Genomic DNA, 27,492 nt, shown 5'->3' on the forward strand with positions numbered 1-27,492 from the left:
ATGTGAAGTCGACTGCTTGAATTTATTGAGCTCATATAATCACAAACTTTTAAACCGATTCTGGTTTGGCTGAACACCTCTACTGAGAGTTTGACATTTTCAGTGCGTGAGATTGACCTGTTTTGTCTTTGCTGGCTCTTGAAGCTCCACCCTATTCTGAAAAAGGGCCCCGAAGCACCAGCTCATTTGCATTTAAAGGGACAAACACAAAAATGGCGCGTTTTGGCTCATACCCTATAAGTGGCAATTTTAACAAGCTATAAAAAATGATCTGCCAGGTATTTTGAGCTAAAACTTCACATACACACACTGGTGACATCAGAGGCTTGTTTTATATCCTGTAAAATGGGGCATAATGGGGCACCTTTAAATAGGTTTTAATCTGTAAAAGTAGCAGGAAAAGAAAGCTAGAAAAATATCAGAAAATATGAACTTGTTCAAAATAATTTAAAGTCTGTGTAAAGCTGTATTAAATATGTATTCTAAATTTGTCACACCTCAAAAAAATGTGTTATTACACAGATTTTAATGAAGTACAATTGAGGTGAAAAATTTTCAGAATCTGCAAAATGTTAATTATTTTACCAAAATAAGAGGGATCATATCATACAAAATGCATAGTCCACAAGAGAAAATAGTTACATTTATAAAAATGACCCTGGTCAAAAGTTTACACCCCTGTGATTCTTAATACTGTGTTGTTACCTGAATGATCCATAGCTGTTTTTTTTTTGTTTTTTTTGTTTAGTGATAGTTGCTCATGAGTCTCTTGTTTGTCCTGAACAGTTAAACTGCCTGCTGTTCTTCAGAAAAATCCTTTTCCAGCATTTTTGTGTATTTGAACCTTTTCCAACGACTGTGATTTTGAGATCCATTTTTTCACACTGAGGACAACTTAGGGACTCATTTGCAATGATTACAGAAGGTTCAAACACTCACTGATGCTCCAGAAGGGAAAAAAAAACATGTGTTAAGAGCCATTTGAATTTGAAGATCAGGGTAAATTTAACTCATTTTGTCTTCTGGGAAACATGAAACAATGAAAAAAATAAGATATTTAGGCAAAATAAGAAAAATGTACACATTCTTCATTCTGTTCAAAAGTTTCCACTCCCGGCTCTTAATGCATCGTTTTTCCTTCTGGAGCATCAGTGAGCATTTGAACCTTCTGTAATAGTTGCATAAGAGTCCCTCAATTGTCCTCAGTGTGAAAAAAATGGATCTCTTAAACAATGAATCTCTTCAACTCTTGATCTCTTTAAGTACAATTGAGGTCAAAAATGTACATCTTCTTGCAGAATCTGCAAAATGTTCATTATTTTACCAACATAAAAGGGATCATGCAGAATGCATGTTGTTTATTTAGTACTGACCTGAATAAGGTATTTATTTTTCGAAGATATTACATCATAGGATGGCCGTTTTGTGCTTTTTTGTTACTATTTAAAGTTTGAAGTAGCTTTCAGTCTCATAATGATACAATTACGTTCACATATAAAACATTTGTGGAAGTTTACCACCATCTCAATGGGTTTTCCTTGTTCTTTTGAACTGTTTCAATAAAGCACTATATAAATAAAGTTGACTTAAAGTAAATTAATTTGATGCAGCTCACTGTGTTAACTTAAAAACTCCTATCCCAGTCAAACCATTTATTAAAACTTTGCCAAAATGGGTCTTTGTTGTAAAGTGTGTGCTTGAAAATGAATGTGTTCAGATATCATCAGTATAAGTGTCACGAATCTGGTCGGTGTCCCGTCGTCCGCTCACCACCAGATGTCACTCTCACCTCACCTACACACTCTGACTGTTGCACCACACTCCGGACTGCATCTCCCATCCTCCACCGCACTGATTGCGTCAGCCCCCGTGACCAATCAGGCATTCTATATAAGCGCCGGTCCCTCCCAGTGCACTTCCTGGATTGTTATTGTTGTTAGCGTTCCCTAGTTTCCTTGTTCCCTAAGTTCCCGAGTTCCTAGTTCCCGTGTTTTGGTTCTATCGCCTGGTTATATCGTTTCGACTCATCGCCGCCTGCCTACTTACTCTCGCTCGTGTTTTCTGGTTATTCTCCTCGCCAAGCCCCTTACGGATTACGTTCGCCACGGATCTACCCTCGCCTGTTTCACGGACTTCTATTGTGTATTGTCTTCGTTATACCTGCCTGCCATTGTTTGACCCTGCCTGTTCGACCATGTATCTGTCTAGTCCCTCAAATAAAAGCTCGCAGATGGATCCGCTCGCCTCTCGTCTCATTCACTCCGTTACAGAACAATCCAGCACCACAGGATCCAGCAGCTTCACCCCCGGACATTCAGACATGGACACCGACAGAACTCTATGCAGAATCAAACAGAGATCCCACACCCTCGAACAATATACCCGTGAGTTTATTGCCATTTCTAACTACTCCACCCTCCCGGACTGTATTAAAATTGAGGTGTTCTGTGACGGTGTGAACGAGCACTTGAGGGCGAGACTGAGACGCGAGGGTCCGCGCTCCTCTCTAGCAGCTCTCATGAGCTTTGCATTGTCGTGCGTGGGTTCGCCGTGCACCGTGGGGGTCGCAGAGAGGGAACGCGACAACGCGGTAAAGGCGACCGCGCGTCCCACCCGCAGATTGGCGGTCATGCCGGAGCACGATCCCACAAACACGTTTGCCGCCTGGATCGCCCGTGAAATGGCGGCCGTGCAGGAGCGCGCTCAAGCTATGGCAGCGACAGCGGTGCCCGTTTACAAAATGGCGGCCGCGCCGGAACGCGATCATACTCAGGCGGCGACAACAGAGCTCGTGCACAAAATGGCGGCGACTGCGGTGCCCGTTCGCAAGAGGGCGGCGGCGCCGGTGCGCGCTCACAAGATGGCGGCGACGGCGGAGCCCGTTCACAAAATGGCGGCGATCACAGAGCTCCGTCACGTCACAGCTGCCATACAAGAGCCATTCAAAGGTACAGTTACATTTCCTGAGTCAAGTCAAGTTTCCAAGTCTACCCAAGTTGCAGCTGTATTTCTAGAGTCAAGTCAAGGTACAGCTGCATTTCCCGAGTCAAGTCAAGTTTCCAAGTCAAGTCAAGTTACGGCTGCTGTTCCAGTGTCAAGTCAAGTTAGAACTATCACTCCCATCTCAAGTCAAGGAACAGCCATCTTTCCTAAGCCAAGCACTGTCAAGATGGCTGCCACGCCAGAGCCACTGCACAAGATGGCTGCCACGCCAGAGCCACTGCACAAGATGGCCGCCGTCTCCAAGCCACTCCACAAGATAGCCGCCATTCCAGAACCTGTGGTCATGATGGCCCACGTGCTGGACTCACCCCTAATGTCAGTATGGGCAACTAAAGTGGCGCTCCTTCATGTCGCGGCGGCTACCCCTGAGTCAAGTCAGGACACAGCGGCCATTCTCCACAAGTCAAATCAGGTCACTACTGATCTTCACGAGCCAAGTCAAGTCACTGCTGATTTCCAAGAGTCAAGTCAGTTCACTACTGATCTTCACGAACCAAGTCAAGCCATGGCTGATCTTCACGAGCCAGGTCAAGTCACAGTAGATCTCCACGAGCCTAGTCAAGTCACAGTTGATGTTCACAAGCCAAGTCAGGCCTCAGCCAATCACCACGGACCAGGTCAAGTCACCGTTGATCCTCATAGGCCAGGTCAAATCATCGCTGGACTTCACGTGACAGGTCAAGTCACAGCAGCACTTATTGAGCCAAGTCAAGGTATGGCTGTTGTTTCAGAGTCCAGTCACGTCCCGCCGGACGGCCCAGAGTCCAGTCACGTCCCGCCGGACGGCCCAGAGTCCAGTCACTTCCCGCCGGACGGCCCAGAGTCCAGTCACGTCCCGCCGGACCGCCCAGAGTCCAGTCACGTCCCGCCGGACCGCCCAGAGTCAAGTCACATCATGTCGGCCAGTGCGATGGCGATCACCATACTCAGTATGTGGGCCGCACACTACACTCCGAAGGTCACGTCTGTTTACGAGTCCACCCCAGAGGTCACATCTGTTCTCAAGTCTGCTCCAGAGCTCCTGTCTGATCTCAAGTCTGCTCCAGAGCTCCCCTCACTTGGAGAAGCCATGCCAATGCCTCCTGAGGTGTCAGCCATGGCTGTAGATCCTCCCACGGAGGCGACATCCCTCTACAACCTCTCTGCTTCTCCCCTTATTCTGTCTGCCTCCTCTGTCTCTATTGTTCCTAGGTCCCAGGCCATAACGCGGTTTCCTGCTCCAGAGCTCCCGTCTGGTCTCAAGTTTGCTCCATAGGTCCCGTCTGGTCTCAGGTCAGCTCCAGAGGTCCCGTCTGGTCTCAAGTCTGCTCCAAAGGTCCCGTCTGACCACGAGTCAACTTCAGAGGCCTTCCCTGTCGGAGAAGCCGCGCCAATGCCTCCTGAGGTGTCAGCTTCGGCTGTGGATCCTCCTAGGGAGGCGGCGTTATCCTGTGGTCTCTCTGCTTCTCTCCCTGTTCTCTCTGCCTCCTCTGTCCCTGCTCTCCCCAGGTCCCAGTCCATGACGCGGGTTCCTGCTCAGCCCTGGAGGGCCCTGGCACCTCCTGTTCCGCCCTGGTGGGCTCCTGCGCCTCCTGCTCCGGCTCCGGCTCCGCCCTGGAGGGCTCCTGCTCCGCCTCCGGCCCCGCCCTGGAGGGTACCTGCTCTGTTGGTCCTGCCTCAATCACTGGGCCCCCCACATGGACCTGGTCCTCCAGCCAACGCCCTGTCTCGCTCCCACGCCACCGCTCCCCTGGACTGTTGTTCCCTTCGAGCGTCTGGAAGCCACTCCTTGGGGGGGGGGGCTATGTCACGAATCTGGTCGGTGTCCCGTCGTCCGCTCACCACCAGATGTCACTCTCACCTCACCTACACACTCTGACTGTTGCACCACACTCCGGACTGCATCTCCCATCCTCCACCGCACTGATTGCGTCAGCCCCCGTGACCAATCAGGCATTCTATATAAGCGCCGGTCCCTCCCAGTGCACTTCCTGGATTGTTATTGTTGTTAGCGTTCCCTAGTTTCCTTGTTCCCTAAGTTCCCGAGTTCCTAGTTCCCGTGTTTTGGTTCTATCGCCTGGTTATATCGTTTCGACTCATCGCCGCCTGCCTACTTACTCTCGCTCGTGTTTTCTGGTTATTCTCCTCGCCAAGCCCCTTACGGATTACGTTCGCCACGGATCTACCCTCGCCTGTTTCACGGACTTCTATTGTGTATTGTCTTCGTTATACCTGCCTGCCATTGTTTGACCCTGCCTGTTCGACCATGTATCTGTCTAGTCCCTCAAATAAAAGCTCGCAGATGGATCCGCTCGCCTCTCGTCTCATTCACTCCGTTACAATAAGACAGACGTGGGAAACTACAGCTCAGCCTTTGCCAAAAAACAAAAAACAAAAAAAAAAACAGTCTATGCGGAACCAATTTATCAATCAGATAAAGAGGAAATCCGGTTTTCCGTGATATGAGACAGTTAATGTGTCAGCTTAAAGCAATGCATTCTGATAGTGTGTGTAAATGTTTTCACGATAAACAGCAGTTTTTCTATGCTCCAAATGAATATGGGCTCTATTTAACATTCCTCAAAATCAGTAGAGAACTTCTCCAAACAACAAGCAGTGGATTCCCACAGGGAGATCTAAACAGATCAGACTTAGTGTAAGCATTTGGATATAAAATTAATTTGATATGTTTTTTACTGAAACATCAGGAGCACTGTCAAATGCAGATGTTTAAGTTATTTCCCATTAAATTTGTACTGTATATGATAGCTATCTCCCGCTATGATAGAGAACTGTTGATATTTGTAACATTTAGCAGATGTAGGCTTCAGATTTTACAGATAGGCTTCAGTGGCCAAAATAATTTGTACTGTATCAATTTGTTTTATACAAAAATTTACTAAGTCTACAATTTAAAGATACTGCAAATAATTGTATTTATTTGACACCATATAGGCCTACCTATATGTCTAACAGATATGATTACTGAGCACCAAATCAGCTGATTGCTCACAATAATGCTGTTTTACTGTATTTTTGCAGCCTTGTTGTGCATAAAATACTTTAAGAAATCTTCACTATTCCAAAATTTTGACTAGTGCTGTCAGTACATATATTTTTAATATTATTCTGTTGGCTCAACTTCATTAAGTTATTTTGGTGTGTTCTGCATTTAGACACATACCCTAACATAGATTCTAGCACCTCATCGCCGTCACAGGCACTCACCTAGTTGCTATAGCTATAATCAGCTGTTTACGCCAGGCACTTTTACTTTCCATAAAGGTATCTTTACTTTGACTCCAGTATGACTGGGTTCTTTATACACCCCAAGCCATTACCATTAAGGCTTGCTTTCTCAAATGAATAATGGCACTAGACCAATACATGAGTATTGCTTTTCCATAATCCTGATGCTACTCAAAGTGGTGCTGTTTTAAGTCAGCTCATTTTCTCCTGTCAGCTTTAGACTTCTGTTCATACAAACACATCCTCAGCAGGCCTTTTCCAACACAGATTGACAATTTGCATTACTGCTTGAGCCAAATGTTTTCATTTTTGTCCAATGTTTACTGCAGATGCCTTCATGTCCTCAGGGGTGGAATGGCATATGCCATGAGGGGACAAGATGTGGCTGTTTGGTAAGGTTTGCATGTGCTCCAAAATTAAATAGGCTTTTATAGGCTATAATGCAAAGTACGTGATCTTGAAGATTCACAAGAGCCTGTGTAAATTAGAAAGCACCTATAAGACAGTAGATGAGCTTGTTTTATAATCAGAACAGATTTAGAGAAATTTAGCATTACTTTACTTGGGTGGGTCAGAATGGGTGCCGTCACAAACAAGCCGCTTTTCACTGTACAAGGCTTTAATTGAAGGCTTTAATTGTCGTGTGGACTACTTGTGGATTAATTTAATATAGTAATTTATTTTTTACAAGATTTGACATAAAATGGCTGTATTGTGCTTTTTTAAGGTTTACTCACTATTTAAAGCTTGAAGTAGCTTTTAGTCTCCTAATGATATTGTTTTCAGGTCAAGTGTAGGACATTTTGGGAGTTTAACAGCATCATTATGGGCTTTCCTCTTTATCTGGTTGATAAATCAGTTCCACATAGATTGAAAGGCTTCTCTGACAAAGTCCAAGCTACAGTTTACCCTATCTATCTTATACTGATGATATCTAAACACATGTACTCATTTTCAAGCACACACTCTACAGCTGTGATGATTTCAAAAGGACCCATTTTTGGACTGGGATAGGAGTTTTTAGTTCTGAAACTTAGAGTATAACCCAGTAACTTTGTTTTGGTAAGCGTTTTTCTACAAGAATGTGAAAAAATCTGAGCGATCGTTTCGATCGACAAGGGAATCTTATTATAATATTGCGGCCCCTTAATCTGCACGTTTCCATTCACGGTGCCGCCATTGTGTTTTTACAAGCAAGCAACGGTGTACCAGTTCTAACGCCATGGCGAAAGTTCAAGCAAAGCATGCTAACTGTTCTGTCGTTGGCTGCACAGATGAGCACAGAACACTATTTAGAGTCCCAGCCTCAGAGTAGACAAGAGAGCAGTGGATTTATTTACTTACTGTATATTACACTGCTGCAACACAGATCTAATACAAACATGCAATTTATTTCCCAGCTGTTTACCTTTACAGTCATAATCGACTGTTTTTGTAACTTATGTGTGTTTTTAACACAAACTTGTGTGTATTTGACAGATCAAGCGCAATAAGACATGAAAGAGAATTTAGTTTAGTACTCACATGCCGTGTGACAGCCGCTTTCTGTGCACTATATCAGAAGTTTAAACTAATATGGCTTTAAAACGCATGATTTCAATGCGATAGACATGAGAATCAAAACCAAACATGGTTTTTAGCAGAGTATTTGAGGTACGAGCTATAGTGGCACAGCGCTATTCTGAAAAAGGCAGCTCATTTGCATTTAAAGAGACATGCACAAAAACAGCGTGTTTCGGCTTTCACTTAAAATAGAGATTTTCAAACTCATATAATAAATGATCTGAGGGGGATTTTGAGCTGAAACTTCACAGACACATTCCGGGGACACCTGAGACTTATATTACTTCACAAATTCACCTGCCCATCCATTCCTGATGGTTAATGGTAAACAAACTTGGCTTGCTGTCCTCAATGGAGGCTTGAACCCCAGAGTTCAACCCCCACAGTGCGGTTCTAGTATTTTTTTATCAGCGGTTCGGACTCTCATTCTGACGGCACCAGGGTGGTTGAACTTTTTCACTCACCAGCCAATTTGGCTACTAAATTTGTAAGTTACCGGGCATTCATGACTTCAACTAGCCAAAGAAAAAAAGAAATACCAAAATAAACCAACAGCTTGAGGCTGTCCACACTCTTTGTTAATGCTTCAATAGGACCCAGCGTGCCTGCCATGCAGTTATTTGTCAGGTATGTTCAAGTAAGCTAGATATGTGCAGATCAGAGGTTGTGTTAACTGAAAATTGACCGTCATTGATGGATTTTTCATTTTTTTTGTGCGTTTTCCTCTTTTGTTATGATAGGATAGTGGAAAGCAGACAGGAAGTGAAGTGGAACAGAGAAAGGGGGATGGGATCAGGAAAAGGTCCTCGAGATGGGATTCGAACTCGGGACACCCGTAGTGCAATGACACTGTATGTCAGCGCACTTGCCCACTAGGCTATCAGCACCAACACAGAATTTAATCAGCAAACCAGCTGTTCTCCTGTAGTAGACGGTTACAGTCGAAAGTCAGGAAGTTGCAGTTAAAGTCGCGAACGCCCAATATGACGTTGGAATGCCGTTGCCGTTCCATAAGTGACTAATGACTTAACTGACACAAACAATCGGCGTAGTTCTCCTGTAGTAGACAGGAGCGCTTGAACTGTCAAATACACACAAGTTTGTGTTAAAAACACACATAAGTTACAAAAACAGTCGATTATGACTGTAAAGGTAAACAACGTTACCTATTAGGTAGATAAATGTTACGTTTTATAGTATATACCACTGTAATTCCATCAGTATACGATTCTACCATTAGTCTTTCATTTGTGTTGATATGTTATAAATTGAAGCTAATCCATCATTTGCACTTAAATAAAGGACTGAATGCCGCGTTGTGCCGTCTTGTTTACGGTTGCTTAAAGGGGTCATCGGATGCTAAGTTCACTTTTACATGTTGTTTGAATATTAATGTGTGTTGGCAGTGTATGTACAAACCTACCCTATAATGATAAAGATCCATGCAGTGGTTTTTAATTAATCTGTAAAAATATATATTTTTTCAATTCGAGCCATTCTCAAATGCCTGTCGTTGTGGCGTCACACCGACAGAGGCCGCTCCCACGATAGTTGATTGGCATGAGCGTCTTACCTACACATACACATACAATCTTTGCGATCGCCTTTCCTAATAATGTGCTAGTTAGTAAGTTTAGCGGCTAAACGCAGCAAAACGTGCTAAATGCGGCTAAAGTAAACATGCTCGTCACTCCACAGAGAGAAGAGAGGGGCGGGGCGAGCAGAGCTCATTTGCATTTAAAGCAGCCTCGACCAGAATGGGATGATTTTTGCAGAGCTGATTTTGGCAAGGTAAAAAGGGTGTTGTTTTACACTACCACTGAGAATTTTTAACCAAAGTATATTATAGACTTTTCATTAAGACCCTAAAGAATCATATCAACTTGGAAGTTGTTGTTTAAAGTCCCTATTGTTTCACGACAGATTGCGTTGAACGTCATAATCTGTGTTTTGCGAGACACGCCTCAGCAAAAGTGTACCGGACAGCAAATAATTAAAGAAAGCGAAAGCGCTCACATAGAAACTCAAAGCTAGTCTTGTTTAAGCAAAAATGTTGTACTGTTTCCTTCTCGTCAAAGGAGTCGACTTGGTTTCACCACTCCTGCCTGTCCTGCCTGGCTCGTATGCGCGCTATTATTTTCAAATTTACTTTCACTTTAGAAGGAACACATTCAGTAAGGAGGGTAGACGATTTTGATAAACATGACACAGTACGCTATAGCATTAACATATCATTAAAAAGTTTAATTATTTGCTGTCGGGTATACTTTTGCAGACTTTGGAAAATATGAATAAGTCCATCCAGGATTCGAGAGTCAGTCCTTGCGCTCACGGTCATGAAAGCCGGTGGAATGATTTTATGCTGGAGATAGTGTAAACACGGATATCGGATATGTGGCGTGTCTAAAGTGAATGTAAACAGACGGGCCAAAAAAAATCAGATATGGCAAAAAGATCGGATCTGTGCATTAAGACTTGCAGTGTAAACGCAGCCTGATTTCAAACCACATTTGGAAACGGCTCATCGGATGTGAAAAAATCGGATCTCGTGCAGATTTTTGTGTTGACACGCATGCATCAAATTTTGATCTGTGTCAGATGTGGGGAAAAAAAATCATATTTTTTCTGCCAGTGTAAATGCAGCCTGAGAGTAAATACGTTTTCATTTTTGGGTTATTCATTTAAACTGCACGAACAGATGTTTATTTCACCATAAAGGGGTTGATGGCACTTTGGCAGTAAAGTCCTATGATGATACAAACCAGGGAAGAATAATTTAGGATAACCAGATCTCCATTCCATTTCAATTTTAAAAAGAATATGATAGGAAAAGCTCCTTAATCCTCGTAGCATAATGAAGCCCTGACAAACAAGCAGCAAAGCTTTGTGAGTTCTCTCTCACCTTACTCTCCATTACTGAAGTGCATTTAATACACTACGGAGGCACACTAATGACCTGTCATCCATCTCCTTTGTGGTTTATAATGCAAAAATAGCACATGACCAAAATACACAACATCTGATATTGTGTACTTGAAAAAATACAATAAACGATGTGTAGTAGCCTTGCAATTTGCTAAAAGCAATTCCATAAAATGATCCTCTGCGTTCTCTGATCTTGTGTACTGTGACTTGGATGTAAAGAGCATGCTATTTATTCATTTACCTTTTGCCTTTTTATATATTTATTTTTTTCTCAGTAAAAAAAAAATTTCAGCCATCTTTTGTCACCAGCAGCTGTTGTTCAGCTATTATTATTAATAGTCACCTTCTTTTCGGACCATTAGTCATCACACCCTCTGCAAACACTGCGGGTGTAATTAAAGCCACAGGCACGGAGGTGCAGCTTTAATCTACCCAAACTGTGTGCTTGCTAAAAACACGCTCACTCACAGATCATTTCATGTTCCAAGTCATTTGAAGTTCATTTAGGTTCCCAAAGTGCTGTCACTTTTGAAAAAAATAAGTGATTTACACACATTTGCTATCATATTATTCATATTTGTTTGATTTCCTTTTCAAACTACTATTAGTTTCATCTAAATATTTTTTTGAGGCAAAGCCTTTCTTGCAAAACGGCTCTGGAATATACACTGATTTTTAAAGTTGTAAATAAAGTGTGTTGGAATAGTAAAAAAAAAAAAGCAAATCCCACACTATTTTTTTTGAGTGCAGCTGTCAGTTTTCTTTTTAAATTGCCATTTATAAAATTTTTAAAATGGTTTATTCTTCATTTTACGAGAGGGTGAAGTAAGACAAATGTTTCCTTATAAAAGCTCAACTCGTTAGGTTTGCAGTACATCATCCAGATATTGTTGCATGTAAATGTTAAACACACTTTGCTTTAAGAGAATAAGCTAAACAAACATTTTCTCACTGAACCTTAGAGAATACTTCCGTTTAAGCAAATGCGTTGTCTTGCAATGTAAACAGATGGCAACAGTAGACCAAATTAGTTAGTGTCTGCAGCTTCTTAGTTTTTTCTAGCCACACCCAGACTAACAAGATCTGTGAAGTTTTAAACACACACACTTACATCACACACAAATCAGACAGACCTTTCATACAAGTTGAATGACAAATGTAATTGTGAATGTTTTTGTTAACAATGCAAAACCTCTCTCTTTTGAGTGCTTGTTTTTCTTTTTGTACTTGTTTCCATTATATTGTTCAGCTAATGTTTACCGTTTTCTAATATTTACTCTTTTATCCCCTGAAGGCTGTGAGAGTTTTTCCATCGAGCTGGAATATACAAGTCCGTCGGATCTGTCGCTATATTTGTTTGTCAAATAATTTTTGAATAATGACCACTAAACTGTATACAATTACAGGGACTATAGTCCCTGGCAACACTGTGCAAATTCTAGGTCATAGAACTCCATGTCTTAATCAAATACTTTTAACTCAAACCAACATTTCGTGTCCATTTATTTATTTGATTTTTAGAAAGCGGTGTTACAGACGTCATTATCGCTAAATAAACCCCAACAGGGTCTTGTATAACTCCTGAAGTAGTTTATTTTGTGATAACGACCAGATAAAACTGTACATTATTCACTCATTACATGGCTATTTACAAAACAAATGCGTTTCTTGCTTATTTGTTTCTTTCTTTAAAAAAAAACAGGGTCTAACGGTTGGGCAAAATTCTGAATTTTTAAAAATAGGCAATTAGAAGTAATAAATTACAAATAATTATTTCATAAACTTTTACAAATTAGTCTGTTTGTTGTCGGATATGGTGAATACATGTTTGTCGTTTCATTTTGCGCCATTATTAATTTTGCAGTGTCTACTTTCAAACTGTTTTGCCCCATCACTCCTCCATCTCACATTGGTCAGTTAAACAGATAGTCCTGACCTAAACTCATGCCATTGGCCAAGCCATTGTCACTATATTATTATATTAGACAATTTTTTAAAATTTCACAATTCTGATTTTATATTCTTGCAGTTCTTACTTTTTTTCTCATAATTGTGAGGAAAAAAGACAGTTGTGAGACAATTCTGAGCAATTCTGAAAAGAAAAGTCAAAATTGTACAATTTAAAGAGATAGTTCACCTAAACAAGAAAATTCTGACATTAATTACTCGTGTCGTTCCACACCCATAAGACCTTCGTTTATCTTCGGAACACAAATTAAGATATTTTTGATGAAATCCGAAAGCTTTCTTACTCTGCATAGACGGCAACGCAACTGACGCGTGCGTCATGGTACTCTTGTGGACGCGTACCAAAGACTGACACGGAAGAGAAGAAATTATTGAATAAAGTCATTATTTTTGTTTTCTTTCGCGTACAAAAAGTATTCTCGTACTTCTTAAAATTACAGTTGAACCACTGATGTCCCATGGACTATTTTAATGATGTTCTTACTACTTTTCTGGGTCTTGAAAGTGGTATTGTTGTTGTCTATGCAGGATCAGACAGCCCTTGGATTTCATCAAAAATATCTTAATTTGTGTTCCAAAGATGAATGAAGATCTTACAGTTTTGGAATAATATGAGCGCGAGTAAATAATAGTTTCACCGGGGGGTGAAAACTTTTGGACAGGATGAAGATTTTTCTTATTTTGTTGAAATATCATTTTTTTCCATTTAGTACTGCCCTTCGGAAGCAACAGAAGATACCTGCATGTTTTCCGTAAGACAAATCAAGTACAATTTACCTTGATCTTCAAGTTCAAAAAGTTTTCACCCCCCAACTCTTAATGCATCAGTGAATGTTTGAACTTTTTTTAATAGTCGTGTTTGAGTCCCTCAGTTGCCCTCAGTGTGAAAAGATGCATCTCAAACCATACAGTCACTGCTGGAATATGCAAAAGATGCTGGAAAACTGAAGAATCTGTAGGACCTGGAGGATTTTTCTGAAGAGCAGTTCAGAACAAACAAGGGACTCATTAACAACCATCACAAAACAAAACAAAAAAAACAGTTGTAGACCATCCAGGTAACCACACACAGTATTAAGAAGCAAGGGTTCCCTTAACCCAATAATTTCAGCTATGTAAACATCTTATTTAAAATATCCTTCTCAGGACAGTTCTAAATAAAAAATAACATGCATTTTGTATGTTTTTGTATTTTGTTAAAATTATTCACATTTTCACACATTCTGCAAGGCGTTCCCAAACTTTTGCATAAAACTGTATGCTAGATGGACAGATGAACAGATGAAGAGCATACTATAGCACACCATTACTTCTATTGCGATATCTGCAAGTATGCTGAATTCAGTGTGGATCAGCACGAATTCAACTATTATTTTCTATTCTTGCAGAACTTCAAAAAAAAATTCCAGGGTTTTCTTATTCAGCGAGTGTTTCTCATTCTGTGGTGTGTCAAAAAGCTTTCTGTATTTATAAAGTGTCTCTGTTTTCTGTACAGCTTTGTTCTCTGTCTACTTTGTCAACTATAATTTAAAGAAAAGAAACCACTATTGTTTTCACATTGAATTTTCTCCTTCTGAACATTTCTCTCTCTTTCATCTTCTCTCACACCATCTACTGTTCTTGTGTCACACCTGACAATCAATTTGTGTTTACTTTAGTCAAAATCAAACACTTCTATCAAGATGAATCGGAAATCCTGCATTTGTCCATCAGTAGTACGTTTGGCCACATCCCTCATTATACAACCAGGAACAATTGTAAAACTAGACTTTGATCTATAAGCATTCAGATTACAATAGAATAGCTGACATGAAATACTTTTGGCATGTGTGATTGTATGACATGTTATACTTCTTATAAAAGTTATTTAAAATATGCATTCAGGAGCTCATATTAAGAGACTAACATAAAATAGTTGCACATTTGAAAAGATCATGTTGTCACGCTCATGTTGTTCCAAACCTGTAAGACCTTCGTTCATCTTCAGAACACAAATTAAGATATTTCTGATGAAATCTGAGAGCTTTCTGACCCTGCATGGACAGCAACGCAACTAACACATTCAAAGCCAAGAAAGTTAGTAACAACATTGTTAAAATAGTCCATGTGACATCTGTGATTCAACCTTAATTTTATGAAGCTATAAGAATACCTTTTGTGCGTGAAGAAAGCAAAAATAACGATTTTATACAATTTCTTCTCTGCTGTGTCAGTCTTCAAAGCACATTCACAAGAGTACAAAGACGCATAAAAGCCAAACTAAGCTTTATGTAAACTTTACGCAGCTGGTGGGGTGAACCAACGAGAATTTTTTTTTTTGCAACATCCATTCCTGTTTAGAAATACACTGAGCAAATCCACAGGCACAGTATCATCAAATTTGAGTGTTGTCTGGATAAAAATTACATTTTTGGCCTAGAGCCCCAAAAGCTGACTAAGTGGAAAAGTGTAGATTTTAAAAAGCAAAGGGCTCAAAATTGATCCCTGAGGGACTCCAGATTGCACGACACCAAACCTCAGACCTAAATCCACCCCTGGTAACAAATTGCTTACGATCTGTGTGGTAGGACCAATTAAGTGCAGTATCGGAGACCACAAAAACAGTTTCTAAATGAGTAATTAAAAGAGAATGATCTAAAAAAAGCGACGCTGAGATCAAGAAAGATCAACACTGAAAGACAACCAGAATCTAAAGCAATTAAATCATTAACAACCTTAATCAGTGCTTATGTATGCAGTCAAGAAGTTAAAAACACATTTAAGGTTTCACTGACATTCTCATTCAGCCTCACGATTAACAGTAAAATAGACCACAAGTGGACCATTCAGCTTTTTTTTGCTCTGTACCTCCTTTCAGCATCTACCTTCCTCTGCAACAGAGCTCCCTTTCAGTCCTTTTTCCACCTTCTCTCACAAATAAGTACAATCATCATCATCATCATGATCGCAGCCATAAATTACCGAATGACGTCAACGCACTCTCAGACATCCAAATATGTGTAAATAAAAACACACAAATGAAATAGGCTTGTTAAAATCATTAGCCTGAGTCCGTGACAAGCCCTGCAGTCCATATAAAATGAATAAGACAGTTACTCAGCATGGCAGTGATTTCATTTCCTCAGCTGCCGGTCTGTTTGCCTCGGCTGGTTAGAAATGTAATGTTACACTCTGTTTGAGATGCATCCTTTGATACGAGAGCTTTTGTTTGTACTTTTCGGTTTCTTTGTGCTTGCTTGCATGAGTGCTGCGCTACAGGATCTGCAGTTATCTGCCAATTTAAGTTTTCCTATATATTCATCTGTTGTCCCTTTCTACTCCTTTCAGGCTTTTGTTGCTTTTCTCTGTCTATCAAGGGAGGCTAGGTAGAAATGAGAACATTTTAGTTCAAAGCAAGGGATAAAGCGACATTGCCGTCCTTGATCTGTGTTTTTTTTGCCTTGTGCCCCCCACCGAGTACATGTGCATTCAGACACACCTACTAACACATGTGTGACCCTGGACCACAAAACCAGTCTTAAGTAGCATGGTTATATTTGTAGTAAAATCCAAAAATACATTAAGATATTAAGTAAAGATCATGCTCCATGAAGACATTTTGTAAATTTTGTACCGTAAATATATCAAAACTTAATTTCTGATTAGTAATATGCATTGCTAAGAACTTCATTTGCACAATTTTAAAGGTGATTTTCTCAATATTTAGATTTTTTTGCACCCTCAGATTCCAGATTTTCAAGCAGTTGTATCTCGGCCAAATATTGTCCTATCCTAACAAACCATGCTTCAATGGAAAGCGTATTTATTCAGCTTTGTTTGATGTATGGTTTTGTGGTCCAGGGTCACATATATCCATATGTATGCATGGATAAACTCGGGACATAATCTAGGTTATTAGGCGTATATTGTTGTGTGATATAATATGGTTTCCTGCAGTAGCAGACATTCGGAAAAAGCTACATTATAGCAGTTTATCTCTTCAGATATTTAATGCTTAGAGATTTCTCTGAAGAATTACAATTCTGTCATCGTTTACTCACTCTATCTGTCATTCCAAATCTGTGTGACTTTTTTCTTCCTCCCCCCCACTTGATCAAAAATACAGAAATATAGTGAAATATTATTACAATTTAAAATAATGGTTTTCTATTTTAATATATTTATAATATAATTTATTCCTCTGTTGCAAAGCTGAATTTTCATCAGCCATTACTCCAGTCTTCAGTGTCACACGATCGTTCAGAAATCATACTAATATGCTGATTCATTACTTTTATTATCAATGTTGGAAACAGTTGTGCTGCCTAATTTTTTATTTTTGGAACCTGTGATTTTTTTTTTCAGGATTCTTTAATAAGAAGTTCAAAAGAACAGCATTTGCTAAGTCTTTGCTATCACTTTTTATCAATTTAACACATCCTTAGTGAATAAAAGTATTAATTTCTTTCAAAACAAGAAAGAATACCAATTTATTGGCCACAAATTTTTAAATGGTAGTTTATATTGTTACAAAAGATTTCTATTTTAAACAAATTATTTTTATTTATTAAAGAATCCTGTATCACAGATTCCAACAAAATATTAAGCAGCACAACTGTTTTCAACACTGATAATAAAACCTCATATTAAAATGATTTTTGAAAGACCATGTGACACTGAAGACTAGAGTAATGATGCTGAAAATTTTAGATTTGCATCACAGGAATAAATGACATTTTAATACATATTCACATACAGAACAGTTATTTTACACTGAATAATATTTCACAATATTACTGTTTTTTTCTGGATTTTTGATGAGATAAATGTAGCCTTGATGAGCATAAGAAACTTTAAAGAACATTACTGATCCCAAACTTTTGAACGGCAGTGTATGTATATTCATATTATTATTTTTTTAATCCATAAAATTAAAGTCAAAGAGTTGTAATGTTGTTTTAGACCCTACTGTTTTCCACTAAATGGATAAAATGGTTAAAATTAACTTTGTATAATGAATTTAAATATGGTAGAACATTTAAAATAGAACAAAAACACTACACTACTTAGCTGAAAGCTAAATAGTACATAAAGCTAAATAATTACTAAATGAACATACAGAAGCAACCTCTCTCACAATTCATACAGTGGTTACAAACACAGACTTGTTACCAGATGAAATCATCAGGTTTTTCAAGCGCTTAAAGTATGATTTATTTATGAAGCAAATATTGCATGAGCATGCACTTCCTGATTAATTAACAACGACATAACGACTTTGACTTTGTAAAAGCACGCTTCACATACGCCCTTCATATATTTATATTTTTTAAAGTTATGCCTTGTATTTTGTATATTCTACATGTTAGCATTAGCGAATGAATAATAAATTTTATAGAACGTTAACAAATTAAACTTTGTGAGTTGGACTTTTCCTCTAATTAACCTTGGTGGTTTACTTGCTCTAGTCTGTATTTTGTTTTCCATCTGTTTAACTTTATCATTCACAAGACAGATTACTCAAATCTTAATGTTTATTTTTAGTATTTATGTATATTGGATGAAAAAAAAGAAAAGAAAGAAAAATGAACTAACTGAAAACAATAGAGCTTTTGTGAGGAAACAACAATCTGGTGTGAAACAGGTGAAGCTGAGGGTACCTTTGGTAACAAAAGATATATAAATAAATTAATCCAAACCAATATTTGTGAGAACTACAGTTTAACCAATTTATGATGCAACCTGCAACTTGGACAGACATGGATGATTTCTAAAGGTTAAAATGAAGAGGTTTGAACTCAAAGCAGTCAATAGCTGTGGCTCTTTTGTCTAAACTTGTTGATTCTGTGCCCCTTTCATCTCACCAGAAAGCCCAGGAGAAATGACTTAAATGAAGTAGTATTTCACATGAGACCTCGCATTGATTTTACCGCTTGTCAGTTCAGCGTTGTCTCCTTGCACTCCCCTTGTAAAGCCTCCAGAGCCTCAACACAAAAGCCTCATATACTTCACCTCTCCCACTCCTTTGCGAGAGGTCTGAAAATCATTGGATTATAGAGCAGAAGCTTTCAAAGAAATCTAAGACCAGGTGCTAACCCAGAGTCATCGTGGCCAACAGTCACACGCAAATAGCCACAAAAATCCACCACATCTGTTATCAACTCAGTTATCAACTATTAAGGTTATCAAGATATAAATGTATTAATTATCAAACCGTTTTCAGGAAACAGGTAACATTCTTAGAACTTCTGCAAACATTCTGGGAAATTTCTCTCAAAGTCATGAACAAACATAACTTCCAGTAACATTAATAGAATGTTTGTTTAGAGCTAACAAGTCTGTAATAAAATTCTCCAAACAGTAGCATAGAGAGATTATTTATACATCTTTCATGCACTTTAGTTAGACATTCATCTAACTTTTTTGATGTTACTACTTACTAGTTTCACATGGTTCAGAGTAGAGGGTGACACGGGAGTGGATTTTCAAACCTCTCCCAGAAAAAAAATCCCAATCCCAATCCCACGAAAAAACTGGGAAAAAACTTCAATAGCGCACATTTTTCTAGGTTAACATTAGATTGAGCGGCCATGTAAACTTGCTACTACATACATCTTTCAAATGAAAAGCCATATGGTCGATGAATGATAGGTGAGCATTTGGATGTCCTGCTGTATTACCAGTCGTTAACGATCTGTCCGTGCTTAACCAGCCACACCAAAGCATACAGAATGAGAGCATAAAGAGACAGGTCAACTAGAATTAAGTTCAAAATTACAATATATCGTTTATAGTTTATTTATATAAAAGGTATATTTGTGTATAAAGTTGGGTTCCATAGCATTACGATTCCCGGTCCCGCGCACTCCCGCTGACATTTTTTCCTATCCTGTCCCAATCCCGTAATTATTAGTCATTTTGTTTCCCATCCCGTGACCCGCGGGATTCCCGAAAAAATGTCAGCCTCTAGTTCAGAGAACATTCAAAAGTAACTCTTATAATGTTTGCAAAAAATGAGGTTTGAACAGCCCTTTTTTTGCTACGTCACAAAATAAGTAACCAATCATATACCAATAGGATTTTCAGCACAAAAGCAAACATTAATAGAGCATTTAATAGAGCATATAGAACATTAAATAGAGCATATAGAGCATTAACCGCTAACTTGAAAAATAACCGCCGCAACAAGTAAAAGTAGCCCGGAGTCAAATGCACCTCTCCCGCATTGCCGTTGGCACTTCACTCGCATATGCTTGCAGGCGCAAACTGGAATCACAAACTAGGCTGCATTCGAGCACTTAAGGCATTTTGAGGGCACAACGTTGTGAAGTAAGTAACTTCAACAAATGTTACAGTGTCTACTGTAGTTGTCCGCTAGTAAAAACATAGTTTTATCAGTCATTATCCGTGTTTCGCTATTATATCGCGTTTATTACAGTTCAGTTAGTGGATCAGGGGGCTCTGGCTGGAGTGACTGCGTGGGGGCGGGGCTAATTTGCATATTCATAGTTCAGCGTATAGTAAATGAGGCAAGGGGAGTTACATTCAAGCTGTTTTAAGGCATGATAAAAAAAAATTTTGACAAGAAAAAACATTTAAATATGTCATTTTGATGATCAAAGATCAGTTTTAAGAGATAAAAATTTTGACTACAGGGGGACTTGAATGTTTGAACATTCTGAGAACATTTATAAAAAATGTTAGCAAAAGTATTTTTGTAGGCTGGAGAATGTACTTTCTGGCAGAAACATGTTAAAACACATGCCTGATCTTGTGAGGGACTGTTTGTTAAGATTTGGGTCTTTCAGCGCTTTTATTATGAAGAAGCCCGCTGATGATACACATATGTGTACATTGCCAGACAAATGCTCTGTTTGGGGAAAAACAGCTGTCTCTTTCATTTCTGGCCACAGAGGAAGGTCTGAATCTATAGAAAACCATATGAGGTCAGTGAGATGTGGAACTGCTCTGATTTGGCCCTCGTACTGTTCAACGGGGCCCTGGAAACGTTCCTTTCAATAAATCCGCTGATGATGGGAAATGACTGGGGCTTGATCCATGTCTGCTTGATTTATGCTGCAAATGCATTCTGCCTCCTAGATATTTGTCCAAGTCTACAACAATAGGAGAGGCTCAAGAGACAGGCTGCATTTGAGTTCAGTGTGTTCAGGATGAAGTATTATGGCTACTATATGTAATACTTAAGTCCTATTAGTTCTATAAACAAAGCCTATTTAGACTGCAAAAAAGTTTTTATGGAACCGAAGAGACCAGGGAGAGTTCTAGCACACTTTGTTTTTAATGTCTGTATTTCGTATATAATATTATATTATAATATTTCCATATTTGTCTGTTACAAATTAAAGCAGTTTAGAATTCTACATTTTGCCCTAAAAATACATTATTTGTGAATTACACTACCAGTCAAAAGTTTTTGAACAGTAAGATTCTTAATGTTTTTTTAAAGAAGTCTCTTCTGCTCACCAAGCCTGCATTTATTTGATCCAAAATACAGCAAAAACTGTACAATTTTGAAATATTTTGACTATGTAAAATAACTGTTTTTTATTTAAATATATTTTAAAATGTATTCCTGTGATCAAAGCTAAATTTTCAGCATCATTACTCCAGTCTTCAGCGTCACATGATCCTTCAGAAATCATTCTAATATGCTGATTTGCTGTTCAAGAATTATTATTTTTTAATTATTATTATTATCAATATTTAAAACAGTTGAGTACATTTTTACTCAATATAAAAAGCTTTTATAACATTTTACACTATACCATTCAAAAGCTCAGATAATTACAGAAATTAATACTTTTAATTAGCAAGGATGCTTTAAATTGATCAAAAGTGATGATAACGACATTTATAATATTACAAAAGATTTCTATTTCAGATAAATGCTGTTCTTCTGAACTTTCTATTCATCAAAGAAACCTGAAAAAATTCTACTCAGCTGTTTTCAACATAATAATAATAATAATAAATGTTTTTTGAGGGAGGAAATCAGAATATTAGAATGATTTCTGAAGGATCATGTGACTGGAGCAATGATTCTAAAAATTCAGCTTTGAAATCACAGGAATAAATTACATTTTAAAATACATTCACATAGAAAACAGTTATGTTAAATAGTAAAATATTTCAAAATTGTACTGTTTTTGCTGTACTTTGGATCAAATAAATACAGGCATCAAAAACATTTAAAATCTTACTGTTCACAAACTTTTGACTAATAGTGTATAGTCTCAAGAGAGCTGTTTTTAATACCCCATTACACCAGTTAAAAATCATTTTAACATTTTACATTTTGTGCATGAATTTATTGGGGTAATAAATTGCTTTTTTCTAATTATTGTGGTGCCACTTCGTACTACTTTCATTTTCTAGTAGTCATGTGTTTTTCTATTAAGTGGACCTACCAAAGTACGAGAAATTATTAAAAAAAAAAAAAAACTATTTAATCAAAAAAATTCTAGCTGACATGCTTGCACAAAATAAATAAATAAATAAATAAACGAATTAACGTAGAATTATTAAAATCATTAAACTCACTAGCGCTTGTGAAAGAGGATCTTCACCATGAAGACTGATATTATCAAATGAAATTATATAAATAAATTACAATTTTACCTAGTTAAATTATATATATCTGTTGCTGACACAACAAAAAGGTATATTTACCTCATGATAGCAATTTATTATTAATGCTAATTTATAATTTGATCAAGTCAAATAACATTTTAGCAACGACCTCTTAATACCAAAATGGAAATGTATCTGTTGTGACTTGCTTTGTCCAAAATACAAATCCATAAATCATTTGCAAATACATTTCAAAGACATTTCACAATTTACACATAAGGATACACAATATGCATTGTGTGAATGTCAATCATGCTTATTATTAGTCCAACAAAACTAAAACACCTGGCAAGAGTACAGTCACACCCAGGGCAGTTTAATGTAAATATGGAAGCAAATATTGACATAGATTTCACCCGGTTTGAACAGTGTCAATATATAGCACAAACTGTGACCAAGAGCTTTCTGCTTATGTCTGTTCTCTCTGTTACAGTGGAGAAGGATGTATAAGAACACCTCGCGTTACTGGCTCCCCCCCTCATCTTACAACACATGAGACCTGAGAAAAGGAGAGACAGGAGGGAGGGAGGGAGAGAAGAGAGTGCGTGACTGAATGTAAGAGATATGTTTATACTAAGCCCGGCTCAAATTCAACGCCATCAGTGCACTGGTGCTCGCATAATGTGGGAAACTGAAGCTCCGACACGCTGAGACTCAGGAACGATGGGACATTTCTTGGAATAAATTGCATGCCTCTGTCAGACGGATGCGTGGAGAAAAGAAGCTCTGAATTCTGTGAACATGAACTTGGGTGAAAGCTGCAAAACTACAGCTTGACAAGTTCACATGGGGTGGTGAAATATCTCAACGCTCTTCATAAACACAGCAACTCTTGTGTCAACTAACCATCACAAAGCACAACTGCAGCTTTGAAGAACTGAATGTGGATCCTTACAAAACACATGGATTATTGCTGCTGATTCGAGAGAAGAGAGTAAGTTATTTTTGTTAAATTCTGATGATATATGTGACCCTGGACCACAAAACTAGTATTAAGTAGCACAGGTATATTTGTAGCAATAGCCAAAAACACATTGTATGAGTCAAAATTATAGATTTTTCTTTTATGCCAAAAATCATTAGGATATTAAGTAAAGATCATGTTCCATGAAGATATTTAGTAAATTTTGTACCGTAAATATATATAAACTTAATTTTTGATCAGTAATATGCATTGCTAAGAACTTCATTTGGACAACTTTAAAGGCGATTTTCACAATATTTAGATTTTTCGCACCCTCAGATTCCAGATTTTCAAATAGTTGTATCTCGGCCAAATATTCTCCTATCCTAACAAACCATACATCAATGAAAAGCTTAAAATGTTTAAATCTCAATTTCAAAAAACTGACCCTTATGACTTGTTTTGTGGTCCAGTATTACATATCTGTAATTTATCTTGAATATCTTCACCACTCTGGCAATTTTTTCCCTATTCCAAGAATACATCTAACAAAATTGAGCATTACAGCTGTAAGGATGTATGTATGAGATATGAAAAAATGAGCTAATACTAAAGTATAATTTGAAAAGTGCCAAAAGACCATTATCAAAGTTATTTAATCTTAGAATAAGTAAGAAATTCAGCGATAGTAATGTTAATCCATCAGAATGGGAGTATAAATGCCAAACTGACAGGTCTGTAGTTTTCCTGTGCTGGGCAGATATTTGAGTGTTTTTCTCTCCAGAACTCAAAGGGATCTAGAAAGGTTGCATTGAATTTTATTTAAGTGCTAAATTCTGAAAAGAGATTTTTTTCGTTCTGTTTGATTCATGCGTTTTAGTGTAACAGAATAAATGAGAAGCTACTATTGAAGTAATAAGCATGTGCTGACGGAGCTGAGCGTGAAAGTTTAACTCAATAATTGTCACCCGTTTAGTAAAAAATATGGGTTTTTACCTTGAAACACTTGTGGGAATTTGACGCATTTCAATATGACATTATACAAATTTTTAAAAATGTTTCAGTACTTATTTTTTTTACGTATTTTATAAATACACGCAGTTTTCATGACATATTAACATTATTTAAGATATTACATGAAATCTATGTTTATTCACCCCTACATTTAAACTAAAATTTTTGATGTTGTGTGAACAAAATTAGAAGACCGTTTACATATCACACTAAATAATGTTGAGTTAGGGATAGGGTATCAAATATCAATTTCAAAATGACTATGGAAAGTCCTCATAAAACACAACATGTTTAAGAAATTCCAACGTTCTTTAGAAGTGGTGAAAAGACTTTCCCTTACACAATCATATAAACCTAAAATCTCAATCTTCAAAGTCCACAGGCATGTCAACAATTGAATGTGGAAACACAGCACTACTGACTTGTTTACATTCAATGAAAGATTTATGTAGTTTTGCTCATGTAGACATATTTAGTGGTCACTTTATGAGAATAATGCCTCTTTATACTCTAACTGTTTAATCTCAGAAAATGGAAAATTGTACAAACATTACAATTTAATTTTAATTTTAAAGTCTATCAGGCGGTAAGGATGGATTCCATTTGATGCGGTCAGTAAAGGCTTAAAGGGAACGGTAGGACAGTAGCATTTAAACATGGGATATGTATGTGGATATAAATAATCTAAAATTCAGCCTTTCATCTTCTTTCTGATTCATTTGTGTAGCTCTAGTGTAGGGTGAGATTTAGTATTGAAGAATGAAAGATAAAACAAACAATAAAGAAGACAAACGTCATGTACTATTTATATTTTATCATGGCATATTAATCTAGTTCGTATGTTTTCTGTAAATCCATGAATTTGCAAGTAAATATTCTTATCTGATGTGAGAATCTGTTGAAATCCAAAAGGGAGGTATAAAACACATGCTGACGCAATATTCTAGTGTGCGATCGATTAAATTAATAAGGTGCTGAATACTATTATAATACGATACGAGGCAGGCATCCATGAACCGGAAAATGAATTTGTAATTGCATAAGCCATTGGAGGATAAAACTAATGAAAAGTATTTTGGAAAGGAATTTAATTTTTAATGACACACTCAACTGTTACGCAACTTGACCAGCTGTCAACCTACATATGGCATATCTGAAATTCTGGCCATTCAACCAGAAGTGCATTTTAATTCCTCTTTCAATTAGGCTTGTTTATTGTCAAACGCCTTTACTTTCTTTGTCAAAATAGAAAGGGAAAAGCAAGAGCTAAAAATAGACATGAGCTTAGAAAAAAGCTTAGAAAAACTTGCATGTGAAAAACAAAAGTGTCATAATATATTAATTCCAGACTCTTAAAAGTGCAAAAGTATCATGGTTCCCTCAAAATCTTAAATAAATATGGTGACATTTTTTTTTAATCCTATTAAATTTATCTTATTGATGCATTTAATAAAACCCAATTATTTCATAGTCAATCATCCTAAAGCAACCCGACGTAATCTGTCATTTGCTGTGCATATGCATAAAAAGCAGCTTGCAAAAGCAAAGTCCTTATTCTGTATCATCAGTTATATTTAGTCTAGGTCAACATTTCTGCTGCGCCATATTGGTGGATTCCTCCGAGGGAAAGGGATTCAAGGAGAGGCAGAAAATGACAAAGCAAGGGTAAACTGAGCAGCTCATGCATCAGCTGCTTCAGAGAATGACCTCAAACACTGCTGTGACAGGGACGCTTGCTGTTATTTATGACTGGACCTGGAAAAGCCACAGCGAAAGACATTTCTGTAAAAAGCAAGAGTTTTACAATCTTACTATTTATGTTTGCTGAAAAATACTGAAGTTCGCTATTATTTATGCAGATTTTCCTAAAAAACATATTCTTGTTTTAGTCCGGACCAGTGTTCAGGGCTAAAGATTTAAAAGTTGAATATAAAATATATATTTAAGATCACAGATTGTATTTGATCATGTATATAAAAACTTGTGTGTGGAAGGTGGAAGACAGGTGAAGATATATTGTATATATTAACACCAAAGCCCAGATAATTACGCAGAGAGACGCACAGCTCACACTCAATGTAAAGAAACCTTATGTTGATTTAAGATGAGCTGACTGCTGGAAACAATGGGCTTTCAGAAAGAATGCAGAAACAAAGGGGAAAGGTAGAGTCAAAGACTTGAAAATGAGATAGACGGGCTCCGTTTTGAGATTAGACTATGATATATGATTCATTTCATCAGAGTATAATGAAATGAAATAACAAGAATTAGATAGCAAGTATCCAGGTTCAACCAGTCCGTAATGAAATGAATCACCATTGTGCCTTTGTTCCACACTGTAAAAACCAGATGTCAGATGTGAAAAATTCAACATGCAAAGTATAGTGACAATGTTTCTTGCACTATGGAATGGTATTTTGAAAGCTGTATAATCTAATTAATTGCATAATCTATGAAAACCTGCTTAATCTAATTTAATGAATGAATTACTTTTTTTTGTTTGTTTCATTTTTAGTCAGATTTTCATCATAGCACTTGCATTTTTAGGGCAGATAAATTTGTCAGTATAATTAGTTATCAGTTTTAATGTGCCTAGCATCATTAGATAAGGAACATTGTATGGGTCCAAATTTTTCCTTTATGCCAAAAATCATTAGGATATTAAATAAAGATCATGTTCCATGAAGATATTTTGTAAATTTCCTACCGTAAATATTTCAAACTTATTTTTTGATTAGTAATATGCATTGCTAAGAACTTCATTTGGACAACTTTAAAGGTGATTTTCTCAATATTTAGATTTTTTGCACCTTCAAGATTCCAGATTTTAAAATGGTTGTATCTCTGCCAAATATCGTCCTATTCTAACAAACCATACATCAATGGAAAACTTATTTATTCAGATTGTATGTATAAATCTCAAATTTGAAATTTTGAATATTTTATTTGCACTATTTATTTGCATATTTACTACAATAAACCACATTTTAATGGGTCAAGGAACAGTTGATAAGAGACAGAGAGGAAGCAGTAGAAAACGGCGCAAAGGAATGAGCAACGAAAAATAGACGGAGGAGGAAAGAAAAGAAACGAGGATGAGAGAGATACTAAAGGGGAGCGAACGTGATAGACTAAGCTGGGTAGGATAGGAGTCAAATCAAGAGCATAAAGCAAAACAAAAACAAGAGCACTTGACAAGACTCACTTTGGGGGGGAAATTGCACCCTTGGGAAATTAAAAAAAACAAAGTGGAAGAG

General features: G+C 37.6%; 1 protein-coding gene across 1 annotated transcript in view; it reads left to right on the forward strand.

Moving 5' to 3' along the window:
- avpr2aa (arginine vasopressin receptor 2a, duplicate a) overlaps positions 1–27,492 on the forward strand; it is a 42,121-nt gene that overhangs the window by 2,362 nt on the left and 12,267 nt on the right. The window contains exon 2 of the mRNA XM_051095693.1: positions 22,751–23,251. The gene's annotated coding sequence lies outside the window, so the exon portion shown is untranslated. The remainder of the gene's footprint in view (positions 1–22,750; positions 23,252–27,492) is intronic.

This window comes from Labeo rohita, chromosome 23, assembly GCF_022985175.1.
Source record: "Labeo rohita strain BAU-BD-2019 chromosome 23, IGBB_LRoh.1.0, whole genome shotgun sequence".
NCBI lineage: Eukaryota > Metazoa > Chordata > Actinopteri > Cypriniformes > Cyprinidae > Labeo > Labeo rohita.